We start from the raw sequence: 24,345 nt of genomic DNA on the forward strand, positions 1-24,345 counted from the left end.
ACTGAACTGTTGCAGGCAGTTCCTGAAGGAATGACATATTTTTAAGCATTCTTCCCTACATAAGTAATTCTCTGCTAGTAGAAATTTATTATGCTAAGAGGATAGGTGACCTCTTCTTGCAGTGCTAGTTTTCTGCCTATTGGGAATAAGGAAATGTTTGCGCTTTTGCTTCTTTTACATAAGGGAGCATTCAGAATGTGGTTTTCTCCCTATGGTCTGCAGTGACCCATTCCATTCTACCACCTCAAGACTCCTAATTCTTCGTTCTGCTGTGTGTATAGATCAAGCCTTTTTCTTGCAAATACCAGTGAAATTGAATGAGGCGACATGGATATTTTTGGTACTTCAAAATTTTCCGGATCCACTGCCAGATGTATCTATCATACTACTCATTATGTGTTAAACTTTCCCAGAATATCATTAGCCTCGTGCACAGCAAATGGTTGCATCTCAATCGCACTCCAGTGTTCAGAAATGCAAAGGAAGTTGAAAGAATTTTGATGCGATTAGTAACATATGGGGTTCACATATCTCTAATTGTGGACAACAAGGGGGTATTTTAAACACATTGTCACTTAGCACCAATCTGCAGATTCAACAGTATGATAGATGTCTTGCATGAGATGCCTGCTGTATGCAAAAACACAAACGATTGTTCTTATAATCAGTATTTTTATGCATCCAAAGCTCTGGGATCAAAACAAATTTCCCATGTGCTTTTTATACAATTCCTAAGGAATATTTTTAAGTACAATAGCAGAACATATGTTCCTGGACAGGCATGGATGAAACAGAAATGCGATTTCAAAACTACTAGAAGGGAAATAACTTTTTCTAAGTGTTCAATTAGTGTGTGGAGTCTTTTGCTATCAGATGTTTTGGAGTCTGAAAGCTTCCTAGAACTCAGGATTGGATTGGCCGTGTATATATTTGATGAATCTATCTTGGCAAGCAAACAAGAGCTTGCTTGGATGGAAAAAGAAGCTATTGCCATAACACACATTGGGCTCTCAATATTATAGTTTATGAGGAAATCTCTCCAGAGAAAAGACCAAATGTATGTATTGCTGTTGTTTGAAGCAGCCAAGGGACCAATGCATTATATACACTACGGTTCAAATCAGAGATAGCAAGTAAAATGGTATTTGTATTTGTTCCAGTTTGCGGTTCATTGTGCCTGCGTGTATAATGTTTTGTTTGTTTTCACATACATGCAGTCCTCTTTGTCCTAATCTATTCAGGCTTCCTGTTCTCCTGTCTCCCAAATTACTTTATTGTTATGCTCTTCCTCAACAATTTAGAAAACATGACCTCTGCTCTGACAATGCACACAACACATTGGCCAATTTTATGCCAAGATGACTTTGAGTTTGCATGGTATTGGGTTGCACCTTGATGTTTACTAGCTGGTTGTCAGAGAGTGTGGTTGCCGAAAAATGGCCAGAGCAGGGGGTGACATCTTATATTGCTTTCCTGTGGCCCCTGTTTGCTCTCTTTTAAAATGGACTGACACAAACCCATTTCTCCTACAAGAAGATAATGATGCTGGCAAAAAAACCTGCATGTGCTTGCCCGAGCATTAGGGCAGCTTAAACACCATCCCACGGCATTCCTCTGCTTCTCTACAATGTGCAAACCTCTGGACATTCCAGAGTGCTCTGGATCGCAGTGGGTACAACCAAACTGATCTCAGAATAAATGAGAAAATGATGAAGTAGTAATAGCAATAGAGCTGCCAGCATTATTCAGTTAATGCTTAGGACTCTATAGTGTGCAATATACAAAAACAAGTATTTGAACATGCTGTCAAAAATCTAAACCATAGGATGTTTGATAGCATCCACAAGGACTGGACAGAATGGTGAGGCGTAATATGCAGATGGAAAATTTTAGAGAAGTTTTAAAAAACAAATCATTCTGAAGATCAGTGAGATTCACGTTAAGAAAAACCCACATTTAATATATCAGTCTTTGACCATGTCCATTCATAATGATAAGATAGGAACTCTTATTTATGATGTCATAATGTGAAGAAGACAAGACCTGGTATATATGTGACTTACTCACACTCCTCTTTGCACGAACAAAAACAGATATGTGACTTATTCACTCTTTACACAAACAGATGCAAAACCCAGGCAAAAATAGTGTGCTGTGTGAACCTGAAATTATGGTTACTGTACCCGAACAAATTAGGACCTATAAGCTATATTGTACTAAAGATTGTTGACTTGTGTTTGGGCATAATAGACATAATCCTGGGTTTAGATATCATACTCTTCTACCTTTGACTAGTTTGGTTACTAATTTGGACAAGGAGAAGCAAATATGGTGCTCATTCATATTACAGTTTAATAAAGCAAGATTCCTAAGTTATCATTTTATGTGAATGCAGCTGCTTTCCATCAAATAAATGAAACACTGAATATAGTTAGTTTATATTTTAGTTTTCCACAATAAACTGCTCAGAGAGAGTTACAATGACCATCAGCTCATGAAGTAAAACCCATTTGAAAATAGCATTTATTAGTTTTAAACATCCAAATGAATTTTTAAAAATTAAATAAGAATAGATTCTTTTCAGTGTTACAGTGGAGTAATCAAGACCTAGTACATAAACCACCAGCTTGCTCCACCTTCCACATGACAGCCCTTCAAATATTTGAAGATGGGTCTCATATCACCTCTTAATTGGCAAACCATTCCAGTTTGGCATCATGCTCAAATTTGATGAGCACCCCTGTTTTCATCCTAGTCACTGATAAAGATGTTAAATAACACCACCCTCCAGTGGAAACCTGTAATGTGCCACCTATCACTTCTCTCTAGGATGATGAGGAGAGTGGGAACAAGAGTGCCAGCAGTAGAAAGAGCCAGTAAGAATAGAAAGAGCCAGTAAGAAAGATAGAATGGATAAAAAGAGCCAGTAAGAAAGCAAATAGAGGAATGGCCCATGTTTTCAGATGTATCTGAACCAAAGTACAAAGAATGGGAAACAAATGAGACTGAATTAAAGATGTTGTTAGCAAGGCAAGTGAGGAATTTGTTGGACCTTAATTTCTTTGCACTAATAAACATACAATGGTGCCCCGCTAGACGCTTACCCCACATGACGTCAAAATCGCTAATGATGGTTCCAATGAGGGAAATCTGCATTACGTTGATAGGAGCCTGATTCGCGAACCGTTTGTTCGCTATACGATGATTTTTCCGGCTCCGCAAAATGACTTCCCTCCCTTTGCAAAATGGCTGCTTTCCGGACCCCTGCTTCAGAAGACAGCGAATTTTAACAGCTGATCGGCTGTTCTCTATGGGCAATCTTCGCTGGACGATGAGGTATTTCCCCATTGGAATGCATTGACGAGTTTTCAGTGCATTCCAATAGGTTTTTTCCGCTTGACGATGATTTCGCTTAACAGCGATTTTCCTGGAATGGATTATTGTCGTCAAGCGGGGTACCACTGTATACTGTACATTCTCTCTCTCTCTCTCTCTCTCACACACACACACACACACACACACACACGTATTTTGTGTGTGTGTGTGTGTGTAACACAAAATGTACAGTGTATGTTTATTTGTGCCAAGAAAGTAAGGTTCCTCACACAGGAAGGGAATATGATTTGATAGGCATTATCAGAATCTTATAGCATGAAATTCATGGCTATAATATGGAAATTGAAAAGTATAACATAAAAAAACAGACTAAAGAGAAAAAGAAGATTGGCCTTATATGTAAAGGATGTGTATATCTGCAAGGAAATCTATGATTTGTTGCATAGAAAGCTGGTAATAACATTACTCTGGGGATTTGCTATAGAATTCCAAGACTAAACACTTGAATGATTCCTTCCTTGATGAAACATTCAAAGTAAAGAGACACAGCAGTAATGGGAAACTTAACTACTTTGGTACTGTTTAGCAGTTCAGGTTTGCCAATAATGTAAGGTCCAATAAATCCCTTACTTGCCTTGCTAATAAAATTGTCTTCTGGAAGACAGAAGAAGCAAGAAGAAAGTCAGTTATGCTTGATCCGGTCGTTACCAGGAGGGAATAAGTGATCAATGAAATGGAAACAGTAGGAATATTTCTCTGAAGTGACCAACTCTCTTTTGGAATTCATTATAGTGCAGAAAGGGGAAATGGAGGGTAATATATTGTACAGTCTGGACTTTATAAGATTGATTTCAATCAGCTTAAGGAAATGTTGAGTGAGATTTCATGGTCAGAAATATTTTTTAAAAAGGGAGTTTCTTAAAGGTGAGATACATCATCATCATCATCAACAACAACAACACATATTATATCCTACTTGTCCATTAATTATGCCCAAAGCAGTTCATAACACATCAAATAACAATGTGATCGTTCAGAACAATTAAAACAATTACAATTAAATCAACAGATACATTCATATTGGTTGAAATCTAATTGGTGCAACTATGTGGTAATGATGTCATTCGCCTGCAATGTTACTTTTTAATTTAATTTAAAACTTCCTATGTGCTGCACCCGCACAGATTCTGAAGATCCCTCTTGACCTGAAGAAGAGTTTGGGAGTTTTGGCTCTGGAGAAATAAATCATTGCCAGATTTCTGGCAGTGGTAATCTGGGGTCATTTTCTGATATTAAAAGCTCCTTCCCCAACTCGAGGCTTCCAAAGGTTCCTCGAGGTCAAAAGGGAACCTTGGAACCTGACGAGAGGAGAGCAGGAAGTTTTCAATTAAATTACATTAAAGAGATTGCAGGTTGATGATGTCATCACCATTTACGTTTGTGTAGGTACTCAGGATTAAATCATTATATTGAATAAAATACAAATAAACTAACACAGCCCAGTCATCTAAAACTAAAGAGGAAAGAGGTTCAATCCTGGCAGAGGCTTAGTATAATAAACATGTGTGGCCAAGTCAATTCTGACTTAGGGCGACCCTTTTCAGCCTTTTCCAGGCAAAGAATTCTCAGAGCTGGTTTACTCTTCCCTTGTTCTGAGGGCACCCGGGGACTGTGCAGCTGGCCCAACCACTAAACTAGCCAGCCAGCCGGTGGAGATATAAAGATAATGTACGTATATCAGAGTTGAGACTAAACACAACACAGTTCCATGCAGAAGCAGCATACAGTTCTGCACTGTAAGTTCAAACCCTAATTTCTGAAGTCCTGTTGCTCTCCGTCTCATTCCTCTAAGAGCTCGCCTCTTGCACATGGTATTTTTCTCTCTGAAGAGGAATCTCTCCAGAAACGGTTTGTCTTTCCTGATTAGCTGTGATGCAGCGAGGCAGGCCTCAAGCTGTTGTATCTTTTTGTCCAGCAACGCTGCCAGCCTGCGTGAGCTTCCTGTATCTTTAGGCAGGAAAGCGAACATGGTGGAGATGGTGCAGGTCACTGAAGGAGCTTTCTCCCCGTCTGTGTCTCTTAGCTCTAAGGCAGTGGCGAAAGACTCCTGGCTTCTCCTGTCTCAGACAAAAAGCCCACTGAGTGCGAGTTTAAACAGAATCAGTTAAGTATTGATTTAACATATTCCGTGACGTTTCTCCTGCAGGAATCAACTCCTTTGTACATTCCATTGATTCAGTGGGTCTACTCTAGTTGCACTTTAGTACTGGATTTCAGCCAATAGGTGGTAATTATTCCATTCATGAATTGTCTGTTGTATCCTGACATGGTTTTATCAGCATTACTTCCTGATGCCATCTTAAATATTTCTAGCATAGGATTTTCGAGTATGATCTAGAAGTGATAAAATCTCACTTCAGGCATTATTTCTTTAACTGTGCTCTGGCTATCAAGCCGTGTTTGCACAGTATAAGTGCACTGATTATCCATGTGGAGAAAGCTGACTGCAAATTGAGAAGGAAACATAATAAAGGTCTGAAAACCCTGATACAATCACTGTGAATATGTTATGGTGGATACAGTCTAATCTCAGTTGTGAATTGTCAATCGTTAAAGTGGGGTGAGTTTATGAAGGCTGTTCTGGGAGAGAGACAAAGGCATCTGAGCTCAGTGTAATTAATTCATAGGATCAGTTTATTAGACATGTGCACAGTGGGTATAAACAGAAATAAAAATGTGTGACTACATAGCATTCACTTGAATATATATTTGTTTGCAACTTTCAGTGTTGTTTTATTGTCGCAGTCTTTTACACCTTCTTTTGCACTGCTTGGGGCTTCTTTTGCAGTTTTCACTTCACACCATCTCTGCCCGCCTGCCTGTTTTTCACATCACATTTAATATATATCACATTCAGTCATTTTTATCATGGCAATGCCTCTCTAATCTCAAGTATATTTCCCTGCTTTGGCCCTTACTCACCAGCATCTCCCTTTGCGAGCCTTTGAGGTATTGAACTTTCTTTATTCAGGAGTAATACACTGTCTGTGAATGCAAGAGTATAGCAACTGTGTGTTTCAAATGGTTTGCTTTCTTCCTTTGTCTAATTTTCATTTTCGCTATAGAAACCCCGAAAAACATCCTTTGTGTTGGAATGGAACAAACTTTAATAGCACCTGGTTTCCTAATGGGTGGTCCAACATTAGGTAGCATTGTAGTTATCTTGGGGCTTTGCCACAACTTGCTTATGAGCAATGTTTATCATTCAGATGTTTGTGAAAAGCTTTCTTCTGTAACATATTCTAAAACTACTCTCTTCTGAGAGTAAGACATGAACATGATACTGAGGCCCACTGCTGCCGTTAAATAGCAAAATACAAATTTGTAGTAGCAATATAGAGACCCAGACTATCACCAAATTGTTTCCAGGACTGTAACTGCCTTTTGCCTCTTCTTCCAATTATATTTCTGTAACATATTTATCCCTTTCTCTTTTTTTTCAAGCTAGTGTGCTGTGTGTCTGTTTCCCCGCTCTCCCATGACACATTTTACATTGCACAGAGTGGGCAGATCTTCTTGGTCAGCATTTTCGAGGGCATCTTCAATAAGCACTAGCTAGTTATTCTGGGCATTGACCCAAGTGCAGCACATAGTCATGATAAGTTGAATCCCACTTTTGAGGTAAGCACATCAACAATCATATGTTTGCTAACAGCATGTAAGTAGTCTGGATAGACTTTTTCTTGACTTGAGCCAAAGATAGCTCTATTGGCCAGCAAGGGAAAAATATTCTGGAGATGAGCAATATCTTTATTAGGACCAACTAAAATCCCCCCCAAAAAAAGTATGAATTTACCAATCTTCACAAGATTAGGTGGCCAGATGCTGTAGCAATTATGGTAAAGGTTAAGGTTCCCCTTGACAATTTTTGTCCAGTCGTGTTTGACTCTAGGGGGCAGTGCTCATCCCCGTTTCCAAGCCATAGAGCCAGCGTTTTGCCTGAAGACAATCTTCTGTGGTCACATGGCCAGTGCGACTTAGACACAGAACGCCGTGACCTTCCCACTGAGGTGGTCCCTATTTATCTACTTGCATTTGCATGCTTTCGAAGTGCTAGGTTGGCAGGAGCTGGGACAAGTGACGGGCACTCACTCCGTCACGTGGATTTGATCTTACGACTGCTGGTCTTCTGACCCTGCAGCACAGGCTTCTGTGGTTTAGCCCACAGCGCCACCACGTCCCTCTTCCATAAACATTCATGATATCATGATATGTAGCAATTAGATCTGCACTTAAATCTGCTGCAAGATAGAGATTGCAGATTGAACAAGACCCCCGTGAGGGTTCATGTTGTACTGGATTATACCCAGTTATGCATGTTGGCAGCAGCTAATACCTGGCAACACCTAGCAAAGCATAAATGCTGCATGGTACCTCTGGAACCTGAGTGTTTTGCCCATGTCAAGAAGAAGAGGCTTAAGTTGCCCCTGGCCTTGTGTTTTAGAAGTGGAGACTCATTGTTGCTTCTCCATCTAAGTATACATTCTTTGGTGTGATTTGAGACCTATGCATCTAGTAGTGACTGCTCATGTAACACAGAACATTCCTGGATATCATGAATGTTTATGGAAACCTTAGAAAACATTTCCCACCCACCTGGTGTGCACAGATATTTGGAATATTTATGTCTTTGGAAACCTCAGATTCTATTTGTTTACAAGGATTTTTCTGCTGGTAATATTTGCTAGAGCTCTGAACTCGTTTCCCTGAGACAGAATTTTTAAGTCAAGTCTAAAAGGATTTCTGTTTTATTTTTACTCAGAGAACTAAGATATGTTTCCCTTTTTTTTAAATGTACAAATGCAATGTCTCTTAAACATATTCAAAATTTAAAATACTGGTGTCTGAAATCTCAATGTGATCTCATTAAAATTTAGAGGATAACAACCACTATTCCATATAGCTCGATATCTGAAATAATGCAAGTATGGGAAATGTATAACAATATTTGAAGGGTGACACTGCATCTCCTGTCGGCACTAGCTACTTAAACAATGGTGATGGTTTATGGGAGTTAACCTGTATGAAATTCTGGAAAGCCACCACATTCTTCAACTTTGGAATGACATGCTTGCCTTTACAGACAGCTGTGTTTCAAAGTGAAGAAATAGCTATATACCTGTATATTTAGTTGGTTTACAGGACCATAGGTATACTGGTTTTACATTGCCTTTTCCCTTGCCAAAAATTTGTGATCTGATGACTAACTACTTCATAGGATTTAAATTTAACAGCTGGTGAAAGCTAGCTGCTGGTGTAGTGTTAGGGTTGTCAGCTTTGAAGCAGCTTGACAGCTTATAATAACAATAGCAGATGTAATAGTTGTCTAAACCAAAGGTAACACCAGAAACAGATACATCTTAAGCAGGCTGTGGGTTATAGTCATGTTGCACAATGGGGTCACAGAAGATTCACCAAACCACATTGGCCAGCTCTTATTGTTTTTCTCTGCTCCCTCCCCTTCCTGTCCCACTCCCAACACAACAATTATTTTTGGTGTTCTCAGGGTCAGAAGGAAATGAAAAGCTGGAACTCGAGCATCTCTACGTTTTAACCCATAACCAGTGAATGCATCTGACATATTACTCCTCCAGCACACAGGGTCAAGCAAGTGGGCTTGGCTTGTTGGCTGGCCATCTGATCAGGCTCTGGTCCATGGGGTCACAAAGAGTCGGACACGACTAAACAACAACAACAATAGCTTCATTTGGGTTGCTTAGAAAATGTTAAAGAAGTGAAAATGTGGTAGTGTATACCTCATAGGCTAGTGGATGAATTACAAAGTGTGATTGTGAATGATGAAGTATGATAGCTGTTAACTCTAGTTTCCTGATCACCTGCCTTCTTCTTCTTCTTCTTCTTCTTCTTCTTCTTCTTCTTCTTCTTCTTCTTCTTCTTCTTCTTCTTCTTCTTCTTCTTCTTCTTCTTCTTCTTCTTCTTCTTCTTCTAGCCCCATACAATGACTTGTTATGTAAAACATTAGCAAGAGAGTGAGAGACACAGAGGGGAGGGAGAGAGATTCTTTAGTGTTGGAATCTGAGTCACATGGGCCTGTTTTATTCCCCCCCCCCCCGCCGCTAATCTTGTTTCTATAGAAACATGATGGGGGGGAAGACAAGCAGAAAGAGGGAGAGAGAGAAAGAGAAAATTAAGGTGATGGGTGAGGAAAGTATGGCTAGCAAATGAAGAGGAAGGTCTAGTTCGGGGTGGGTTTGAAACAAAACAGGAAAGGATGTTGGAGAAAACTGGCAACCTCTTAGGATTTTGGCTAGCAGAACCTACTCCCAGTGTAGGTGATTGCCTCTGATAGAATTTATACCTGCATGCATTCTGCAAAGGAGGTGTCCTGAAACATTTGCTGAAGTGAATCCACCCTTCTGAGAAGGGGATACAGGAGGCACCAATAAAGAACCAATCCTAATATTAACAGGTGAGTAAGAATGCAGCAATCCTGGTGGCAAGGGGTCTGGGGAGGAGGACTGTACTGGTACCTACCCCCCCTTGTGTGTGTGTGTGCGTGTGTGTGTCTGTCTGTCTGTCTGTCTGTCTGCGTGTTTTCCTTCCTAACTGACAATGGATTTCACTCATCAGGATGTTGATTGGTGGATGCTTCCCCCCTTCATCTCCAGCAAGGGTCTAAGAATGAGGACAGGATGTATTGCTCTACCTGCCACTTCTCTTGCTCCTTAGACAAGCAGGCTTTATGAAGCCAATCTTGTCAATTGGGGTTTGTTAAAGAAGGGGTTGGGATATATGTTTTTGCATTCTTAAATTGAATTGAAGGAGGAAGATACAGTACTGTTGCATTTAGTTCAGCGCTATTATGTGTACATCTTGAAGAACATGGGCTCTCCTACCCTCCATCTCCAGCCCCAAAGTTTTCTGACCAATGTGTTTTGCTTCCTGTTTTGGTTGTTTTGCCTGCATAATGTGAGCATCTATATTAGCAAACTAGTGATCAAAGTTCCACAGAGCTGGCAATAAACACAGCCAACACTACCTTCTGCAATTTGCCTCTGAACATTATTGTTGTCCTGATGGCTGTGTGCTTTCCTCTAGATTTATAAGTGCTCATAGTGGGTGCTCCTTGTGCTTGAAAAAGATTCATGATTTCAGGGAGCACAGGAGAAACTTCAAAAACTCATCTGATTTGTATACCCAGTATCGTGTAATGAACACTAAGATTCAGGAGATATGGGTTCAAATCCTCACTCAGCCATAGAAACTCACTGTCAGTGGGGTGAAATTGGTAAAACCAGTCCTTATATCTCACTTAACTTCATTGCTGTAGTAGGGTCACAATAAGTTGGTTCCAACTTGATCACATGTAACAACATCTGATTTGTCTGTTGTAGGTTAGATTCTCAGAACTCCCTTACTGTATAAGGACATGTGTTGACATTTGGTACTCAAAGTTTCTTCTAGGGATTACCTTAGTGGATCCTGATCTCTTCAGTAGGTCATTTTATAACCATGTCCTGCCTCCCAAGCCTTTTCTTGTCTGTACACAATGTCCAAGCTGAAGCACCTAATCATAGCTTTCAGTGAGCCTCCATCATGGACCAATGTTGACTTCAGCATTCAGCATGCACATAATGAATGCACTGCATGGGTTGCCTCTCTCTCTCTCTCTCTCTCTCTCTCTCTCTCTCTCTCTCTCTCTCTCTCTCTGTGTGTGTGTGTGTGTGTGTGTGTTCCCCTTCCTGACACAAAGCCTTTCTTCATGTGTTTCATGAATGATGAATCTTGGTATATTGCTTATACTTTTTATTATTCTGTTGTTCCACAAGGACAAAGTAGATAGCTGAAGTTCTTTTACTGCAAGTTTTGTGAATTTCAGTTCCTTATTTTGGTAGCAGAAGAGATGCTTAATCCTTACAGCTCTGTGGGGTATATGTGTGGTGGTTTCAAAAGTATTCTACAGAAAGGTACAAAACAGCAAGATTAAAAGATGTCAAAATGTACTGTGGCATGAAAATTACAATGAGGGTGGGGCCGATTACTTCCTTTTTATTCTTGAAGGGCTGGAGATAGTAACCCTCATTTGTGGTTCCAAATGCTTTTATCTCCCTATTTGTGATACTTAATGTGAGCTGATTGAAATGGTGTGATCCTTTGAGAACCTAAAACCTCTTCATACTTTCATAATCGGTGTTGTAACTCTGGATGGGAGAGAGAACCACCCACCTTCCTGTAAAATCTCCAAATAATACAGCCTGGAAATTGTCTTGTGAAACAAGCAAGTGAAGAAATGGGTGCAACTTAGTGACCAGCCCTTACTAGTACAGAGAGCAAATGATCAGATGAATTGCTTAGTCCTAGGTTAGATAGAGGTGCAGGTTACATGGTTTTCTATGACATAGGTTAGTAACTTTATCTGAACAGTAAGCTGTTCAGAGAGTTCTTAAAACTACATGCCTACACTGCACAGCAAGCCCTTTGTCTTTCTCTTTCAGATCAGCACCTGCCCGTACAAATGACTTTTTTGTCATTCTCACCTCTTATCCTCTGTACACCACTGATGGGAATACCTTACAGCATTGAAGTCACTTTCACAATATACTTTATGTTATGTGGCATGCTGTCATGGGGTGCATATTGAGACACCTCTTATGGTGTGTGTGAAATAGATCTCAGGAATAAAGTACATGTTACATTAGAACTAATGTTCTAGGAATAGTCAATGTCTCTAGGTTTGGGTGCCTGTGGCCCTCTGGATCCTGTTGAATTTCTGTTCCCATAACGCGTCATCCTTGACTGGGACTTGTGGGAGGTATTGCCTAACAATACCTGAAGGACCTCTGTTGCTACTTCCAATTTATATAAAGCAAACTCAGGGGTCCCTGATCAGGTACGAGTACCAGAGAGCTAGTTTTTGTTTTTATTTTATTTTCATATATGTCTTCTGCCTTTTTGTACAAACAAGGCATCTTACAATAGAGGTTTTTTTAAAAAAAAAATAGAATTAAATATATATTAAAGCTTGTTATTATTAGGTGCCTTCCAGTTGGAACTAACCTATAATGGCCCTTACAGCGCTTCCATGGCTGAGCAGGGGTTTTAACCCAGGCAGCCCGAGGTATTGGCCAATATTTGATCCACTATTCCACACTGGGTGTCTCACATGAAAGCTACAAATATTAAAATAGAATGAAAGCCATTATATTATTAAAATACAACTAAAACTGAAACATTTAAAAAAACCCTCACAATACATGTACAGTACTAGTCTATTTTATAAAGAGAGAACCAGCACACTGGCTAAAATCCAGGGGTTTGAAGATATGAATTTGCTGAAAGCCTGCCTTAATGAAAAGAGTATTTATTGCCTGCTGATAGAAGGAAAGCAAAGAAGACAAAATCCTAGCCTCTCAGCAAAGAGTTACAGAGTGTAGGAGCGGCCACAGAGAAGGACCTCTCTGAGGATCCCCACCAAATGGGCCTCTGAAGGTGCTGGGACTGTAAGAAGGTCCTCTCCAGAAGACCTCAAAGCACAGGCAAGCTTGTATGGGAGAATATTTTCTTTCAGATACTCTGAACCCAAGTCATACAGGTTTCATAGATCATAACTAGCACTTTAAATTGTGCCCAGAATTGGACTGGTAACCACTGAAGCTGTTGTAGAAAGAGAATTACACTTTTCCCTTCAACAATGCTGGGGTTGGGGCACCAGACCCGTGTAGTTAAAAATCCATGTATAACTCTTATGCCACTCCCACCTCCCAAACATAAGTACACAGTAAATAGAACTGTTGCTCACTGACTTTCAAACAGTTGATTCACACATGGAGAGACAGAGAGAGTGAACCGTTCTCTCTGTTGGGGTTTCTTCCATAGTGTTGACAATTCTTTCCACACAGTACCGACTGTAATGAGCATTAAAGGTCCTTCTGACCCCCTTATCTTGAGACTGAATTAGATATGTTTTGTTTGGGCACAAGAAGACCATTTTCACGCCTTTAGTGTTGAACTCATGGGGTTCAGGGTGGCCAGAGGCACAGTATTTATTGAATATTTATTTATTGAAATATTTATTTATTTGGAAAAAAAGCATGTATAACCAAAACCATGCTGTTCATACCTGTGCAATTAAAGGGAGAAGTGTATATGTTCCCTATAAATTGCCCCAGTAAGCAATCTGGCTGCGCTACGTTGGAACATCTGATGTCTCCAAACACTCCTCGGATGTAGTTCTATGTAGAGCAGTGGTTCTTAACCTTTGTTACTCGGATGCTTTTGAACTGCAACTCCCAGAAACCCCAGCCAGGACAGCTGGTGGTGAAGGCTTCTGGGAGTTGCAGTCCAAAACTCCTGAGTAACCCAAGGTTAAGAACCAGTGATGTAGAGTATGCTGTTGTTTAGTCATTAAGTCGTGTCCGACTCTTCATGACCTCATGGACCAGAGCACACCAGGCCTTCCTGTCTTCCACTGCCTCCCAGAGTTGGGTCAAATTCAGGTTGGTTGCTTCGATGACACTGTCCAACCATCTCATCCTCTGTCGTCCCCTTCTCCTCTTGCCTTCACACTTTCCTAACACCAGGGTCTTTTCCAGGGAGTCTTCTCTTCTCATGAGATGGCCAAAGTACTGGAGCCTCAGCTTCAGGATCTGTCCTTCCAGTGAGCGCTCAGAGTTGATTTCCTTCAGAATGGATAGGTTTGTTCTCCTTGCAGTCCAGGGGACCCTCAAGAGTCTCCTCCAGCACCACAGAGTATGTTACAGTAATCCATTCGGGATGTAACTAAAGCACATGCAATACTCTTGCAAACATCTCCGGGAATAAGTGCAGTCAGCACTCTACCTTTAATTGTGCAGATGTACTCCTGGCAACCAGCTGGAACTGCATCCAGGCATAGAATTTGATCAATGCAAGTGTACACCCAAAATGTTCTTGATATTTTAGGAGCTGATCCAACACAGGTTGAATCCATATTGCCTGATCTGCCTTTCAGGTGACGAGGAACACCTCTGTCTTATCTGGTTAAGCTTCAGTTATTTCACGCTCTTCTAGTCCATTGCTGAACCCAGATAGTGGTTTGGAACCAAAGAGCTTCCTTGGATTTAAATGGACAGGAGAGATAGAGTTGAGCATCATCAGCATATTGGTAGGACTGAACTCTAAAACTTTGGAAACCTCTCCCCAAAGTTCCATGTGTATGTTTAATGACATCGGAGACAAGATAGACCTTGAGGCCAGCACAGACTAATGGCCAGGGTATCTGACTGGTGCCCCACACTAGAAGTTTCTGAGATCAACCTTTCAGGAAAGACTGGAGCCGTTGTAAGACATTGCCTCCTAGTCCCATCTCAGAGAGGTAACCCTGAAGGCTACCATGGCCGATAGAAGTGAAAGTCACTGGCATGTCCAGCAGTATTCCCAGAGACCCTCTTCAGTTCCCAGCATAGGTCATCCATGAAGGAAACCAAAGCTGTTCCCATTCCATATGCAGGGCTGAAGCCAGACTGAAGTTGATGTAGATAATCTTTTTTTATCCAGGAATCTCTGGAACTGAAAGGCCACCACACGTTCCAGCACCATGCCCACCCAAAAAAATTTATTGGAGACTGACTGGCAGTTATCTGACATCCTGGGGGTCAGAGAGAGCTTTTTCAATGAAGGTCGTACAAGCATCTGAGGTTTTTTTTTAAGCCAGAATGGGATCCTGTCTTCTGGAAGAGAGGCACTTACCATTCCTGTTACTCAGTTGGCCAGACCTCCTTGGCTGCTTATATGAGCTGGGAAGGGCAATCTATACATGTAGTGGTCTTCACCTCTCCAAGGACTCTGTCCTCATTCTTGGCCTGCACAAGCTGAAATGTATCCATTATTACTGGGCAAGCGGGAGCCAAACTTGCATCTACTGGGACTGCATCAATTATAACATCCAAGTTGGAACATAGTGAAGTGATTTTATCTGCAAAGTATTGTGCAAATTGTTCACAATGGGCTGCTGAGTGGTCTACATTTTCCTCCTGCAAGCCAAGACATGATAGGCTCTTAACCACACTGAACAGTTCCATTGGATGACTGAGCAATGAAGTGTTGGCAAAGAAAAATGGTTTCTTCACTCACAGCATCGCTATGGAGTAGGCTTTCTCATGAATTCTAGCCTGTGTTTGGTCAGATTTGCTCCACATTTTCCATCATCATTGCTCTAAATTCTGTTCCATTTGTTTAATCCCTGGCAACTCCCCAGTAAACAAGCAGGCTAGGCCATTCTTTGGAGGGGATGCTTATGTCTACTGCCATGACCATTTTCCTATTCCAGAGGTCAATGAGGATTTTGCCAGAATTGCCTACCAAGACATCAGGAAATGCCCTAAGAACCACCATCTCAGTTGGCCGCTCACCCGTGCAGAGGCTGAGAGTCCTAGTGGGTCTGAACCCCATCAGATAGAACTATAGAGCTTCTCCACACTCAGATCACTATCACCTCCAACACAGAAAAACAGGTCCAGAGGCTGCCTTGTGTCATGCATAGGGCAACCTAATATTTGGTCCAACCCCATAGTTGCCATGAAGAAATAAAGTTTTGAGTCACTCTAGACAAAGTAGCCTAAATGTGGATATTGAAGTTTCAATACCAGGAGCTAAGGGGTCTCCAGCATCTCCACTGAGTGGAACTTTATTGGCTCAGACAAGAAGACTATTGAGCAGGAGAATGGGTGGTGCACCAACAGAATCCCTGCTTAGACCTGACCACCACCTTTATGTGTATACATTGATAAAAGGGAGATGGAATTGTGATAGACCACTGCAAATCCACTTTCCCTTTCCTCAGGTCTTGCCTGCTGCACACTGAACACTAATAGGCAGAGCTGAGATAGCTTAATCTCACCAGCTTCATCCAGCCATATCTCTGTAATACAAGCCATCCCAGATCAAGTATTGATTGGTTGTTGGCTTTTCCTTTGCAGGCCTAGCATTTAGCAGCAGTTCCCGCCCCCGCCCCCCCAAATTATATGTTCAACAAAGGCTCAAATGTCCTTTCCCTTTTCTTCCTTCCCTATAATCTGGTGCGGATTGTAGGGCTCTGTGCCTTGTTTTTGTTGAAAAGTTGACATTGTCAGTTCTATACAGTCTATGTTAAAGCATTGCCCTGTTGTCTTACCTTTCATAAGTATCTTTTTTGTTTGTTGCTAAACGTGTTCCTGGTGAAATGTGGTTTTGAGATCTGTTTTGGAGTAGTTTCTTATTTTGTTCGTGCTTCTGACCTTAATCACCATTTAATTACCAATTTTCTTATGTTATTTTGCTTGAAATTTCAAACAGTAGCTTGGAGGTATTTCTTTTTTTAAAAATGTTCTGGGAAGCCACTTAATTACTGTGCATCTAAAACACAAATTGAAGTCATGCCACTCTCCAGTGGGCACCCACTCAGAGGCAGTGCAGCTAAAGAGCCGAAGTGGCACAAACCGCCAAATCAAGGTTCATGCCCTAGACCCCTGATGGCATTGCTCTCAGCTTCTGTGACATACTCAAACCCCTTTAACACCTTAGGGTATGCATCCAAGAAGGGAGTAACCAAGATTGATGGTCTTTATTTTTGCTCTTGAGATGGTAGAAGAATACAGGCTTTGAGGGGTACAATAGATTCTTACTTCAGGCAGAATGAAAGGGGAACAAAATCTTTGTTGAGTAGTCTTCCTACACTGCCTGAAGAAAGAGCTCTTTGTCAGTTAGAATACTGTATATGAATATACTTATATCAGAACCATGCCTCCATATTTACTGCTTAGACCTTTTGCACTATGCATCCTTACTAGGGTAGGTGAAGTGTATCAGGAGAAGACAAGGACTTTCCTGCCAGAGGTAGCTGATCTCAAAGTATTGCTCTACTGTGAAAATAAGAGTTTCTTGAAACACATGCAGAGGAATTTGGGAGTCTGTGGTGCTGTGCCTGCCAAATCCAAGATCAGATTTATTTTTCTTCTAACCCAGGTGTATTCAGTCTGACTGGCAACCGTTTGCCAGGTGACAGAAGTTTTCTCTCCGCCAGTCATCTGAATCTTTAAACTTCAAATCCTAGGTCCTTGTCTGTGCAAAGCATAAACTCTATCATTGTGGTGTGGCTGCTCTTCTTTGAGGATGGCTCGTATTACAAATTATAATAGACTTATTTCCAGAGATAATTTCCATCCTTTATTGACTGCTTCAATATGCTAAGCTTCCTCCAGGACATTGTTTGTAAGACACAGCTGCAAGCTGTGCAAGTGGGTGACACACACATATATATAGAAAGGAACAGAAATAATGATTTAAAGACTGGCAAATTTTTGTACTTTTTTTGGTAACCATGTTTTAGCTTTTGCAGATGCTTTGCATTATGAATGATGTAGAGCGCGTTTCTTCATGGATTTTATATGCAGCGTGCTTCATATCTAGCATTAATTGGGCAAAACTACATGTTCATAGCTTTTCTGTTAGTGTTGGCTCTCATATCTATCCTATATAGGACCCCTTCAAGAGAACAGGTAATAACATTGAAATTTCAAGTGAAAGATGGCTATAAAAGTTTGTGCACATTGAATTTGCATTGTAAATAGTTCTGAGTGGTAAATAGCAAGTTCAGAAAGTCTTACTTATCGTGAGACAGAACAATCGTTTATGACTCTGACTTGAAAACAAGCAAATAAAAATACAGGGCCAATAAACAAACTCCATAACAGATGAGAAAAAGATGTGGCTGTCCCATGCTTCCTGGACATACTACACCTCCACTTTAGCCAGATATTTCACAATTTATAAACTAAGCATCATGCTCTGTTTGAAGTTTGAATGCTCTAAGTCAGGAAATATTTAAGGCCTTTTAGCTCAGCATTAACGCCTTGAAAAACAAGCTAGATTTAAAGCTACTTTCTAAAACTGCTTTGTAACCTGTGGCATTGCTGCCTAGCGTTTATTAATGCCTAGGTATATACGTACATTCAGAAAGGAAGTTGTACAGTATAAGGACAATTTGAGACATGACTCTAAGGCTGTGACCAAACTGGCAAACTGAATAGCTCTGATTTTGCTTTGATGCAGTTTGATTGGCAGCCTGTATTGTGGCTGAATTCGCAGTCAAGTGATCACACAGGGTCTGCAGATTGATTTGGAAGTTCAGTGTTCACTCTCTGATGTCTTGCAATTTGTATTTCAGCCCACAGCCCCCCCCCCCAATCTTTTCTTCCTTCCTCTGGTTCTGCCTCTGCTGACCTTTTATGGTTCACTTGTCAAGACACTTGAATTTGAAAGGATTGTACAGTGTTTTGGAAAAGGCAGCAGTGTTCTGATGTTTTTCTTAATATGTACAGAAATACCACATAACCATATGAATGTATTTTGTTTCATCTGTGTTGTTTTGGTTTTATTCATAATGTTTTTCTCATCCAGAGGTGATCTAGTGCTAAACTAGTGGTGAAAAGGTGATCTAGAGCTAATCTCATATATGTGAAAAATAACAAAAGGGAAAAGAATGTGGGACGGGCATTCTTGCGATCCTGAATGTCATGCCCCTACGGCAAATATCACCAAAACACCACCCACCACCCTTTATCTTTGCAAGAACGGATTGACTGATCAGTGGGGGGCGGGGAGTCTGTTTGAATTGTTCCAACTTGAAAAAAGTAGAAGTCTCCCATGGGGGGGATGCATAGGGAACAAACAGGACCAGACAAATTAGAATTGACCTTTGTGTCATGTGGTCAGGAAAAAATTCTTCAAATTGACCCAAACTGTAGCCCCAGCAAATTCAATGGTATTTGATTGTGTCGTCACAGCCTAAGTTGTAAACTCCTCTGTATTTCAGGAATCCTAACCATATGAGTGGCTTGAAGGATGTTGTCTTCATAAAGTGAACAACCTCTTTTTTTTCAATTAGCTTCTTTGTTTTGTTTATTTATTTATTACTGGACATTCCAATAAAATACCATCAATAAGAAGGAAGACATATTACGTGCCCATTTAATTCATATCTCCTTCAGCATCACATCACCTTAAACATCTGGGCCCAGCAGAACAAAGAAGTCTCCCAAGAAGTCATCAGAAATGGCGACAGTCTCCTGCAAAAGGGCCTGTTTCAGATTCTCACTGCTGTAACACAAGGATCCGTAACTTGTTCAGTATCTACACATGGGCGGCTCCAACTGTGGATGCTGCTGCTGCAGTCTAATGAAGGAGAGCTCACACACAGTCACATGCCTGATTGTATGGCCTGGTTGCACTATTGTGGCCATTTCTTCGGTTGTAGGCCCACAGGCATAAATATTGAACAAGAAACTTTTTAAATCTTTGCAGTATAAATTATTTAGACTTTTTTTCAAGTGGGAACATTTCTTTGTCTGAAGTGTTTGCAATTGCAAATACAGGATTAAGACCGCTGTGAAGTGGTGATGCAAAGGGAGTGTTAGCCTTGAAGAAATACGTTTTAACAATACATATGCAACCTCCATGGCTCTTTGAAAGTGCTTTCTGGTAAGACATAGGAGTAGGGGAAAGAATGCAGGAGGCTCAAGAAGAGAACAGAAAGGGATAACGGAAGGAGTGCAGCTATTCGCATGTGACACATGAAGCCAACTGACAGGCTGTTGTATCCTAAACCAGTGGTTCTTAACCTTTTTGAAAGAAACGCCCCCTTGAGCCATTAAGGAAGTTATCATCACCCCCCTCCCCGCAGTGATTATTTATTTATTTATTTATTTATTTATTTATTTATTTATTTATTTATTTATTTATTTATTTATTTATTTATTTATTTATTTATTGCGCTTAAATACAATGACCCCTGAAAACAAAATTCAATTATAAGAAAATGAAATGCCCCCAAAAAATAACATTTAATGATTTAGTTGCAAGCGAATTTTAAGATGCAAAAAGAAATATAAAAAGGGCATAAAAACAAACCACAATGCAGGAATTAAAAATTTCAAGACGAAAACTCTGAAACTAAATTAAGATTGGAGGAAAATATATATTCATGCACATTGTAAAAAGGCTGCAGCTATCTTAACAGGTTTGGCTTGCTCCAGCGCCCCCCTACCGCCCCCCTTCTGCTCCAGCGTCCCCACGCCGCCCCTTTTCGTTCTATCGCCCACTTGAAAAATGAAATCGCCCCCTGGGGGGCATTATCACCCACGTTGAGAACCACTGTCCTAAACCCTTAACAGTATTTATGTTTATTGGGTCTCATGGTGAAAGTAGACTATCCCAGTTGGAATGAACTCTGTGCAAAAAGAGGTAGACCAGACAGCAGAATATTAAGGTGTAAGATGAGAGGACCAAGGTTCTTGTCATAGCCCTGCCCTTTCAAATCCTCACATGCAATTTATTTTCTTACCTATTCCCCAAATGCCACATTGGCAAAGGAGATATTATGAAATTATAATGAGCTAAAGGCTTATTATGAGAATTTTAATTAACATTAGCTGTGTACTTTGAGGCCCTCCTGTTGTGCCGTAGGAGTAAAAATATGGTGGTGAAGGTTTTCTTCTTCTGGCCGTGTGTGTTTTACAGTAATGCAGAAAAATAGACAAGTCTGTCTCTTGAATTTCTGTTCTCCTGTAGTTATGCTTCTCCTATACGATGCAAGTGACTGAATATTGAAACAGCTGATTGAAAAGGGAATATTAGAGCAGATACAGATATACTAAATGGCAAACCTCAAATAACCTTACAGTCATAATATCAAGGTTCCTAATGAGCTTTTTAGGAAAAAAATTGTGATTTAACAAAGTTAAACTCCCTAGAACATGGCTGAATACACAAGCAAAGATGAATAATGACTTTGACTTAAATTTGGATTCTTTCTGACAATCCTCTGCTTTTTGCCATGAATCAGTCTTTTTTGTTGGTGGTGCTTATGCATAATACTTGAAAGTATCGCGTGAAAGATAAGCAAGTACATGTGGTTTATTTCTATATTGAACTGAAGTGTGTATGTAGCTATTTGCGCAGATAGCAGGAAACCCTGTAATTGCTTCTAAACCTCCTGAATATACGAAGGGAAGGGACCAGCCAACTGAGTTTGGGAATGGTTTAATAAGTGGTCAGTACAGTAGTATTTCAGGTATCATCTTGTGGGAAGTGATTTGACTGCAAAGATACAGTGGACCTCTGAGACCATGGCTGATTCACAGCTATCTTAGCAGTTGCTTGTTAATCATTCAGTTGAATGTAGCAACCACAGTTTCTCCAGCCTGGAGCCTTCTGTGCAATCATTTGTGAGATAAAACAGGACACATGTTTTGAGCTTTTGTGCACATAGCTACAGCTATGAATCAGGGTCTAAAAATGAATATAGCCGACCCTTCTTTCCTAAATTACAGGAAAAACTATTTCATGAAGTCATTTGATATGGAAAAGTATCAAGAGGAAGTAGGGATCTTCACCTCTCCCAAAATTTAAACCCCTCCCCCATTGCCACCTAAACCATTAAAGCACCTCTGCCCTCAGTTCAGATTTGGAAGCTGGGAGGGGGAGGGAAGGGGTGGGGGGTTGCAGTCAATACGGGGTCACCAGGAAAAGCATCGTCGTTCCCTCCCCCTTCTCCTCTCCACAAAGCTCCCTCAAGGAAAAGGGAAAAAAATCCTCATTTTCCAAATGGAGGATCAGGGTTCAGATGCAGGCAGTTGCAGTGATGAAAAATCATCAGGACTGCGTTTCCAGGAGAAAGCCTTGAGTGAAATATTAGGCTGGATCAGAGAGAGTAGAACAGTTTGTTGTTGTAAAGCAGACACTGTAGGGCTAGTCTGGGAAATTTGTGGTTTTACAAATGTTATTGAATAGAGATGGGCATGAACCTTGGTTCGGAGGTTCGTGCCGGTTCATGCCTGTGGTGCTGTGTGTTCCCTTCCCCTACCTCCTTAGCCAGTGGCCCACTCACCAGGCAGAGCATGCTCCTCTCCTCCTCCTCCTCTTCAGCTGGTCAGCCAGCCCCCGGCAAGAGCATGGGCTTGCTTGTCCTGCCTTCTTGTCTGAGTGAGCGATCAGCCAAGGAGGCAGGGCAGGGAATCCTGTGCTCCTGACAGGGACTGGCTCAACAGCCAAAGAAGAGGAGGAGAGTCACCCGCTGGTGAGTGGGGGAGTCCAGCTAAGGAGGTGGGGAAGGGAACATGTGGCGCATGTAGTGCTGCGCTTACGAACCAGCATGAACTTTCAGACCAAGGTCCGTGCCCATCTCTGTCTCCTGTTGACCATTCACTCTCAGGTTGTTGGGATTTAGAGTCTAACTTTCATGAATGGCCCTGGTTTCCCTGTCTCTGTCATAGGTCCAGTATAGGCAAAAATCATGGGTGTACTCGTACCTAGATTGAGGTGGATTGGATGAGCATTGTACTTCTTAGGAACAGTCAGAGCAAGATGTTAGAAATATGGCCATATTTTAGATACTTTGACAAATGTGAAATAAATGGGTAAATTGGTGATTTTTTTTTTTTGTCAAAACGGTGGTGGTGTGCATGCTTTCTCTGGTGAAGAACCATACTTTAATGTGCACATTAATAGCACAGCATGCACTGCTGTGTAACCCACCCTGCTTCCCCCTTACAATGGCTGGCTACCAGCTAAATGAAAAGAAAAAATACATATGTGGTTAATGAATGTAGCATCCGGTGAAATCTCACCAGCCTTTGTAGTATGTGAAATGCCAGACCTATGGAGAACAATTCTTCTAACCCTTTAATCCACATCACTTCAATATCTCTCTTTCCTCTCCTTGGTGCCTGAATGTAAAAACTGTCTAAGAGATAAGTGGTTAGTTGTACTGAGCATCGGTTAATTGAAATATGACTCATTCCCGCCTGTGCTTTGACATGGTATTGAAGGGGAGAATTTAAAGATGGAGATAGCATTGAGCTATACGTTCTGTTTTACAGGCTTCATTGTGATGTGTAATTGTTCAGATTTTTAGTGTTTCTAATTGAATGGAAACACCCCCTGCAAGCATTGTCTTTAGTTGTTTCATTTTCCACAACTTTTTTTAAAAGCAAAAAAACATTCCTTCCATCAAAGTAAAAAATTATTTTAAAAAAATCGAAGAACAATCTTGAAATGCCTGTGCCTATTCTTTCCCAGTGTTGATATTTAAACAGACAGTTTACCCTCCAAAAAAACTGTCTCCACCCTGTCTTGAATAACAGCAAATTTATAAGCTGAAAGTATCAATAACCAGAGTTAATGAATTAAAGATGCCGATGGTTTAAAATCCATCTGAAAAATAGCTAGCTGTTCTGGTTCATTCCATTGTTACAGAAAGAGAGAGAGAGAGAGAGAAAGGAATTGCTTTTCTGGGAAATGTTTTTGAGGTATTTTGTTTAGTTTAATAAGAAGCAAAAGCAAACTGACTTAAGTATACATAACATACAAGCAAATATAAATATCAATACACACTCATAAACAAATGCATAATTTTTGTTTTTGTTTTTATAGCTTTACATATTCATTTTGAAGAATTTCTTGCAAGAATAGCTAAAACCAGTGAGGTGGTTCTCCATAGAGAGACCATCTTTTCTGGGAGTCATAATCCAAAACAGTAACTTTTCACATCTCTGTCCATTTATGTTTCTGGTGAATGTACCAATGACAGAAAAGAAAGAATGAAGAAATCTACAAAGGAATTCTGTTAGGATTTTTGCGATACCTTGGGTGGTGTTTTTGTAGAATATTTTCTTCAAAAGATTACAATGCTAAATATTTATGAATTTACAGAAATTACAAATATTGCACTCTTGCTCTCTTATCTCAAACTCTATAAGAGAATAATATAGAAAAATTACCAGAAATTTTAAATATTAAAAAAATAGAAAATTGAGAAAGTTACAATGAAACTCAGCATACTGAATTTGATTACAAGAACTATTTTTACCCCACCTTTCACCGCAGGTCACAAATCCCCCTGCCTCTAAAATACAATTAGAATCTAATTCAAATAATGAAGGGCCAAGGAGGGTCTTCTTACAGTTTTCTGGACTT

The 24,345-nt window shown here is 40.5% G+C and overlaps 1 protein-coding gene across 16 annotated transcripts in view; it reads left to right on the forward strand.

The window, feature by feature from the left end:
- The window catches only part of LOC110086925 (ankyrin repeat and fibronectin type-III domain-containing protein 1), a 316,329-nt gene that overhangs the window by 210,196 nt on the left and 81,788 nt on the right, over positions 1-24,345 (forward strand). The window contains exon 1 of one of the 16 annotated variants that reach the window (XM_078381384.1): positions 9,367-9,826. The exons of 14 other annotated variants lie outside the window; for them this stretch is intronic. The gene's annotated coding sequence lies outside the window, so the exon portion shown is untranslated. Of the gene's footprint in view, positions 1-9,366; positions 9,827-24,345 lie in introns of those variants that run through there. One more of the 16 variants, XM_072982923.2, reaches the window with a different exon arrangement.

The sequence above is a fragment of the Pogona vitticeps genome, chromosome 13 (genome assembly GCF_051106095.1).
Source record: "Pogona vitticeps strain Pit_001003342236 chromosome 13, PviZW2.1, whole genome shotgun sequence".
Classification (NCBI taxonomy): Eukaryota; Metazoa; Chordata; class Lepidosauria; order Squamata; family Agamidae; genus Pogona; species Pogona vitticeps.